This window comes from Arctopsyche grandis, unplaced genomic scaffold (genome assembly GCF_051622035.1).
Source record: "Arctopsyche grandis isolate Sample6627 unplaced genomic scaffold, ASM5162203v2 HiC_scaffold_177, whole genome shotgun sequence".
Classification (NCBI taxonomy): domain Eukaryota; kingdom Metazoa; phylum Arthropoda; class Insecta; order Trichoptera; family Hydropsychidae; genus Arctopsyche; species Arctopsyche grandis.
In genome coordinates, this window is record NW_027518486.1 from 37,596 (window position 1) to 45,828 (window position 8,233).

The 8,233-nt window shown below is 27.3% G+C and overlaps 1 non-coding gene across 1 annotated transcript; it reads right to left on the reverse strand.

The window, feature by feature from the left end:
* Positions 1-5,635: 5,635 nt before the first annotated feature.
* TRNAG-UCC (transfer RNA glycine (anticodon UCC)) lies at positions 5,636-5,706 on the reverse strand. The gene has a single exon. It is a non-coding gene; the product is annotated as a tRNA-Gly (tRNA).
* Between the last annotated feature and the right edge of the window lie 2,527 nt (positions 5,707-8,233).

Genomic DNA, 8,233 nt, shown 5'->3' on the forward strand with positions numbered 1-8,233 from the left:
TTTAAAGTTGATGGTTTAATGAAAATACTTTTTTGTGATTCAAAATATACAATTTTGAATACGAACAGCTGTGAAGGGAAATGCATTATTTACTCAAATAAAGATGAATTGAATGTTTTGTTTGAATTAGATTATCCATGTTACAAAGCTACAGTTGTTGATGAAAATTTTATTTTATTTAATGATAAAATCAATATTTTTAACAAAAAATTTGTAAAAATTGCAAGTTTTGATTTACATGTTGTAAGTTTTTATGTCTCAGAAGAAGTATTATATTTCAGTACACCAAATAAAGCATTTTATCTTATGATAGATGAAAATTCAGCATATACTTTCCCGATAAAGTTTCACGGGCCAATTATTGGTGTAAAAGATAATATTTTATTTTATTATTTAAATGCTATTAAAAGTGATATTTTAGATATTGATTTTATACGGTTTCAAAAGAATTTCTTTAAAGGAATCGAAGTCGAAAATGTTGAGGATTTTAGAGATAAAGCAATTTCATTCTTTGAATTTATAGGGCTTTATGAAAAAGCGTTATCTTTAGCAAAAGATGAAAATCAAAGGTTTGAAATTTTAATTAAATTGGGAAGACTTGATGAAGCTCTTAAAAATGCTAATTCCCCCATAAAATATGAAAAATTGGGTAAGAAGTTTTTAAGCCTTGGACAATTTAGCAAGGCAGCCGATTGTTTTTCAAAAACTAATGATTTAAATAGTTTATTTTTAATAGATTTATTCGGAGAGAGAAAATATTTTGATTTTATTGCAAAAACAGCAAAAGAGAGTGGCAAAAACAATCTTGCACTTTTAGTTGCTTACAAAAACAACGATTTTGAAACATGTTTGGGGTTACTAAAAAACACCCCCTTTGCAAATGCATTCAATAAATTTTATTGCTAATTTTAAATAATTGAAATTTTGAGGTAAATATGTCTATTTAATATTATATATGTTGAAATGGTATTAATAATTAGATATATATATTATACTTAAATAAATACTCATGTTAACTTCAAACTCTTACTTTAATTAAACTCTTAATTTCTAATAAGTCTGCAGATAACAACATATATCCAGCTTATAATTAAATTCTACAGTTTAATGTAAAATAAGTGACAATATTGTTGTCTTGTGCGGTCGAAGCTTGCGTGAGCTCTCCATCATTAAAGTATTTAGTCATTAAGGGTATTTAGGGATTATATTAATAGAGGATAACAGTAACCTCATCATCATTAAAGTATTTAGGCATTACGGGTATTTAGGGATTATATTAATAGAGGATAACACAACAATTGTTTTTAAAAAAACCCATTAACATATTTCTATTGATCTGTTGTTTGATGAAATCAGTGGCGTTTTAATTGTATTGTGCCTTTGCAAGACAGTATGGTACTGTCTCCAAATATAACGCCAGCTCAAGGTCAATGGGACACTTAGTCCTAAGGCTCGCCGACTGTCGGCAAAGGGATAGAAATGCTATAGGGGCCTCCCAGAGTTTTGTGGGCAACTTCTTTTTTTGCTGTAAGGCAACCACTTTTCATTAAATCCGATTTTTTTTTGTATTGTGCCTTTGTAGATGACTTAAGCTCTATATTATTTTAAGCCTTTAAACATTAAGGGCCTTTAGTGGTAAAAATTATAGAGGATTACACAACATAATGTTTTGTGTGTGGCTGAAATTAGTTTACTATGGATACTCTTTTTTTTATATTTCTAAACTTCTATTTATCACCGCTCGTATCAAGAAATATACTCTAAAAAGTCTCTTAAAAATATTTTGACTAGTTGTTTTCCATTGGCCCAGAGATTAATCACTGCTTTATTCTGATTTCTCGTTATATTTTATTTTAAAAAATTTTAATCAACCATATGAAAACTTACAAGCAAAATTATTAAAAAAAAAGAATTAATAAATCTGTTGTTTAAACGATTTTAATTCTAATTCTTAATATTCAAGGCGAAAAACTTACAAGCAAAAGTATTAAAATATAATTAATAAATCTGTTGTTTAAACGATTTAAATTCCAATTCTTAATATTCAAGGCCAAAAACTTACAAGCAAAAGTATTAAAATATAATTAATAAATCTGTTGTTTAAACGATTTTAATTCTAATTCTTAATATTCAAGGTGAAAAATCAACTCTATTCAAAGAATATATATAAGCCAGACACCAACTCAATAATAAATTAGATAATTAATTATACAATTGTGAATTTAAAATTTTGGGAAAAGAGTACATAAGATATTTAATTATAAAATTTGAAGATAACCATAAAGAGGACATTTGTTTATTATTATTGGCTTAAGTGGCCATATTCCCTCTATAATTGCCGTGCAATACTCTATAAATCTAAATTAATTAAATCAACATAAAGATTAAATCTATTAATTATTTAATGGTACGTAATGTTCGATAAAAAACAAACTATATTACTATTTATAGCTCAATTTCTACATTAAATATAAATTTTTTATACAAACCCCAAGTTTAGTAATTCAAATCTAATTAATTAAAAGTTTTTAACCGTATTATAAAAAATTGAAATCTTTTTTACAGATGAGACAAAAATCATTGAGTTCAAAGATTTATATGTTATTTCAGAAAACATATTATTTGCATATACTTTTTTATTTTTAACTGCTTTTAGGCATTACGAGTTATTTATTTAAAGTAAGGCTCTAATGTAAAAATAGGTATTTAGTATTATTGTTATAATCGGTCAAGATTAATACCCCCAATGTCAATAAATATTTTAAGTAGTAACAATTATATATTATTGTAAATAGAATTTAATGACATAGAGGTAACTTCAAAAATATTATATTTTTATAGCTTTTAATACCATTTCAGCAATATAAAAACATTTTTTATTTGAAGCTGCTATTATGGTATAAAATGTAAAGGCGTCTACAAACTAGATAAAACATGCATTTATAGATTTAATGAACTCCGTAATAAAACTTTAGAAAAATCAAAGCATTTTCTCAAATTTCTAGACCCCCTTAATTATAAAATAGATTTTAAAGATATTCTGCAATTTTTACCAACAAAAAATTCAAATATTTTCCAATAAATGATCAAAATTCATATTAACAATCTTATCTGATGTTTGAAACCCCGAGTGTTCTGATTGCTCTACACATTACAGATAAAAAAACTAAAAGATTTTTATAATCACATCATTTTATCAAATTTTATCTTTTTATAAATTTTAAAACAAAAAATATTTTATGTTAACAATTTATTCGATAAACACGTCTATTCAGAGTTAAAATATCTCGAAATCCTGAGTTTTGAAGGTGTTCCATAAACATAATACCGACTAGTCCTTGGTATTTTAATTTTTAAATTTATAGGATTCTTTTTTTTCTTTTGAGGCATATTCTGTTTAGCTAACGAGTTCAAATACCTTTGTTCATGATATAAAAGTAGTTGTGGTGTAAAGCAATCCTCTTCAAAAGAATGTTCTTCTATCATATTTGTAAGTTTTCCTTGCATTACTTCTATTTCTTTCTTTATATCTATTTGTACATCCGATCCTTTAAACTTAATATCATCAGCGGTTAAATGGAAGATGTGGTATGGAATTAAGCATTCAATTGCGTGATTTTTGTTCTTGAAAGGGGCAGTTTCATAATTGTTTAATAAGAAAATGTCTTTTTCAACAAAAGCCAGAATTTTGCTTTTACGAACATTCCCTGGTCCTAAATTTTCGAACATTGACATCAATGGGGTAAAAAAATTATGGATTAACAAACAATTTACAATGTAACTTTACATTCGTTTTGCCACTACTAAATCATTAAAAAAATATTTTAGTTTAAGCTGTGCTTTTTAAAATATACAAACAATTAAATTTTTTCAAACAACAGACAAAAAAACACTTATTAAATTGAGGGAAAACAGAAATTTCAATATTTTAAGGGCTTGGAGAAGTATATTAGACAATTGTGCAACCCAATGAAATGTAATTGCCTTTGATGTCACAAAAACAAAAGCTCTACAACATTAACAATATTTACAGTATAGATTAAAAGAGGATTAAGCAGCAGTTATTGCCTTTGATATCAGTTAAGGAGAAAGCTCTACAACATTAACAATATTTACAGTATAGATTAAAAGAGGATTAAGCAGCAGTTATTGCTTTCTGAAATCAGGGAAAAAGAAAGCTCTACAGCATTAACAATAGTTACAGTATAGATTAAAAGAGGATTAAGCAGCAGTTATTCACTTGTGATATCAGTTAAGGAGAAAGCTCTACAGCATTAACAATAGTTACAGTATAGATTAAAAGAGGATTAAGCAGCAGTTATTCCATTGTGATATCAGTTAAGGAGAAAGCTCTACAACATTAACAATAGTTACTGGATAGATTAAAAGAGGATTAAGCAGCAGTTATTGTTTTCAGGCATCAGGGAGAAAAGCTCTACAACATTAACAATATTTACTGGATAGATTAAAAGAGGATTAAGCAGCAGTTATTGTTTTCAGGCATCAGGGAGAAAAGCTCTACAACATTAACAATATTTACTGGATAGATTTATAGTCGATGACTCAACTTGTACCTCCTTAAAAACTCATTTTTTTCAATTTCTGGTAAAAGCAGTCTCGCACTTTTGGGTCTGAGTTTATAATGAAAATTTGTAAAATATTTATACATCAGCTTTTTGTTATTTTTATCACGATAAATCAAAAATGGTGATTTTACTTGTAGATATATAAAATTGTTAAAGTTACCCCTATGCCATTAAATTCAAATTACAATAATATTTAATACTAAATACCAATGTTTACATTAAACTCTTACTCTTTATATTTTTGACGAATTTATATAAAAAAACCACATGTTAATACAAATGGTAACATTTAATAATTGAGATGGCAAATAATCCCTATTTACATTAAAGTAATAAAAAAACTTTTCAGAAAAACTAATTATTGCCTATAAAAAAAGATCGGCGCCCATAACAAAATGTTGAAAGAAACCAGTTGAAACTTCTGGTGCTATACACCTTTTTACTACTAGGTTTTAGCTTAAACATTAATAATCTGACAAAAAAAAACATTTTTAAATTACAGCAACTATATAAAAACTTTATATTCAATTAATTAAAAATTAAAATTGACCTAGTTTAGGTTAAAACAATTTTTTTTAATTAAAAAATCAAAGAAATTATACAATAACTCGGTTGTGCTATCCTATATTAATATAATCCCTAAATACTTTTAATGATTAAATACTTTAATGATGATGAAATTACTGTTATCCTATATTAATAAATCCCTAAATACCCTTGATGATTAAATCATTTAATGATGAAAAGGTTACGCTATCTTTGATAGCACAAGACAAACTCTATAATTATTAATATAAAAATCCTTTATTTTATATATGTAATATCATTTAAAGTAAAACATTAATATTGTTTCTACTTCAAAAGTTTATTAGCATTTGGGGTTGCTAATCTTGCTAGATTATAACAAATTTAAATAATTATCATAAAATCTGCTTTTAGGGAGGTTTTTTGTATTTTAAAATTAAATCCTGGATCTTTCGCTAACCCACAAAACAATAAAAATGTGGGTAAATTATAAATCTGCTCTGTTTAACTCGCAAAAAAGTGAATGCGTCAGCCGGGAATCGAACCCGGGCCAACAGCTTGGAAGGCTATGATCATACCATTAGAACACTGACGCTTGTAAAATTTTAGATGTTTTATATTATCACAAATAAATTTACAAAAAATAATTATAAAGATTGTATTATACTTATTTAATAAAAGTTGGATATATATATTGTACTTAAATAAATACCCATGTTTACCTCAAACTCTTACTATAAATAACTTTCTAAACTTATCTTCGACTATAAATTATAAAAAAATTAATGCTTAACAAAGTTATATGAAAATGTAAAATTTTGGGTTTTGAAGCAAAAAATTGGGTTTAATTAATTTATTAATTTTGAGGGCTAAATTGAAAAATAGTAAAGTTTCAACGTTTTTACACCTTGTGACAGAAAGTAGGGTACTTCGAAGAACCTAATTTAAAGTTTTAAACTTCTTAGTCACCCTAATACTCGGTCAACGTAATTTCCAGTTCTCAAATTAAAAAAAAAAAAAATGTTCGGATTTATTTAAGCTGTAGTTGTTAATACTTTGTTAGTTTTCTTCGTGTGTTTCTCTGTAATCCGGTCGGGGAACCGCATTGCTGCGTAAACCCCCCACGGCCCTTATGCCAGCTTAATCCCTCTGCCGACGGTCGGCTAGCCTTAGGACTAAGTGTCCCATTGACCCTGAGCTGGCGTTATAATTAGAGACAGTACCATACTGTCTTAGTCTTTTTATAGTGGGGTTATTACGACTAGCGCCCACTTTTGTAACGGCGTCCCGGTTAATGTTCTTTTACCTACCAAAGCGAGGCTCGAACCCGGGCAGTTCGGGAGTGAATCAGCAAGCCGACCACTAGCCCAACGCCGCTTCAGTTCTCAAATTATCTTCGTGATCTGACAGTGAGGTACTGTCTATAATTAAACTCCTAGTTAAGGTCAATGGGACATTTAGTCCTAAGGCGAGTCGACTTTCGACAGAGGGATTAAAGCTGGCATAAGGGCCCTGGGGGGTTTACGCAACAATTCGGTTCCCCGATCGGGTTACAGAGAAACACACGAAGAAAACTAACAAGTATTTACAACTACAGCTTAAATAAATCCAACATTTTTTTTTATCTTCGTGATCTTACTTTTTCTTAAATTATAAGTGATCGCAATGCCCACTTCGCAAATATATTAGTGATCTTAATTTACAGTAGACCCAATACTCGTTGAACGTAATTTCCAGTTCTCAAATTATCTTCGAGATTTAACTTTTTCTTAATTTCTAGTTCTTTATAAGCATCGTCCATTTAGCCATTTTCGACAAATGGTAATGCCCTAAAACAGCCGTCTTAAGAACTAGTGATTTCATGTATGAATATTTCTAGGTGAAACATCAAAAAATTTTGCCAAAAGTATTTTTTGCCTAAGGGGTAACTTAAAAATTGATTAAAAATAATAAATCTGAAAATTTGCTTTATTTAATGTTTTAATTATGCTTTGAATAGGAAAGTATTACTTTAAACATCTTTGAGTGTTGTTTTTCCGAATTTTACATGTCAACCGGAATTTAAAAAAGTATCAAAATTAAAATATTTTAGAAATTTATAGTTTTGCATTTTTTTATTTTCTTCTGTTTAAATATAAGAAATCTGAAATCCTCTTTTCACAATCTTCACTTTCCTTTTTAAGATCTTTTTTAATAAAATAATCAGTTTCTTTGTTTAATTTTTTTTCCACTTCATTTTTCCGTTTTCGTAGTTCTTCAATTGGAAAAGATCCCCACTCAACTTCTCTTGAAATAATTCAATTAACCCCTTTTGTCTTGTAATTGTTTCATTCTTTTTTCCTAAAACTTCTATTGCCTTTTTGAGTTCAGAATTAAAAAAAATCAATTCTTGTTTTAGCTTTGTATTTCTTTCTGATATTTTATTAACCATCTGTGTTAGATTTAAGTTTTCATCTTGTAATTTTTTTTGAGATTTCTTTAGACTTTCAACTACTCCGTTTAAATGCGAAATATCAAATGAACTTTCTTTTTCATAATATTTCTTTAGTGTTTGATCTTTAATATTCAATTGTTCTTTATAATTTAATACTTCATTACTTTTATTTTTAATAATATTTTTTAAATTATCTAAGATATCTTGCTCTAACTGGGAATCTAAACCTTCTTTATTACCGTATTCCATTGTAATATTTAATATTTCATCTTTTAAATGATTATTTTCTTTAGATAAATCATCCAATTGTCTTCTATGCTCTACACTCTGTTGGTTTATTATATTTTTTAGCCTTTCGTTTTCTTCTAATTTTTTAAATAATTTATTTTCAGTTTCCGTATATAAATTTTTAAGGGATAACGAGATTTCTTTTGTATTTAAAAGTTCTTCTTTTAGATTTACAAAGAACTGTGGTAAAGTTTTTTGTATTAAATTCATTAATATTTCTGTAATTATAGGGTTATTTGTATTACTGTAACTTTGTATAGTTTCTTCGGCTGATATACTATCCCCTATAGTAAGAAAAGACATAACTCTTTCTAATACATGTCGCTCTCCAGATTTTTCAACTCTTAATGTATCTATTTTAGTATTTAAATTCTTCATTAAATCTATTATAGATTCCATA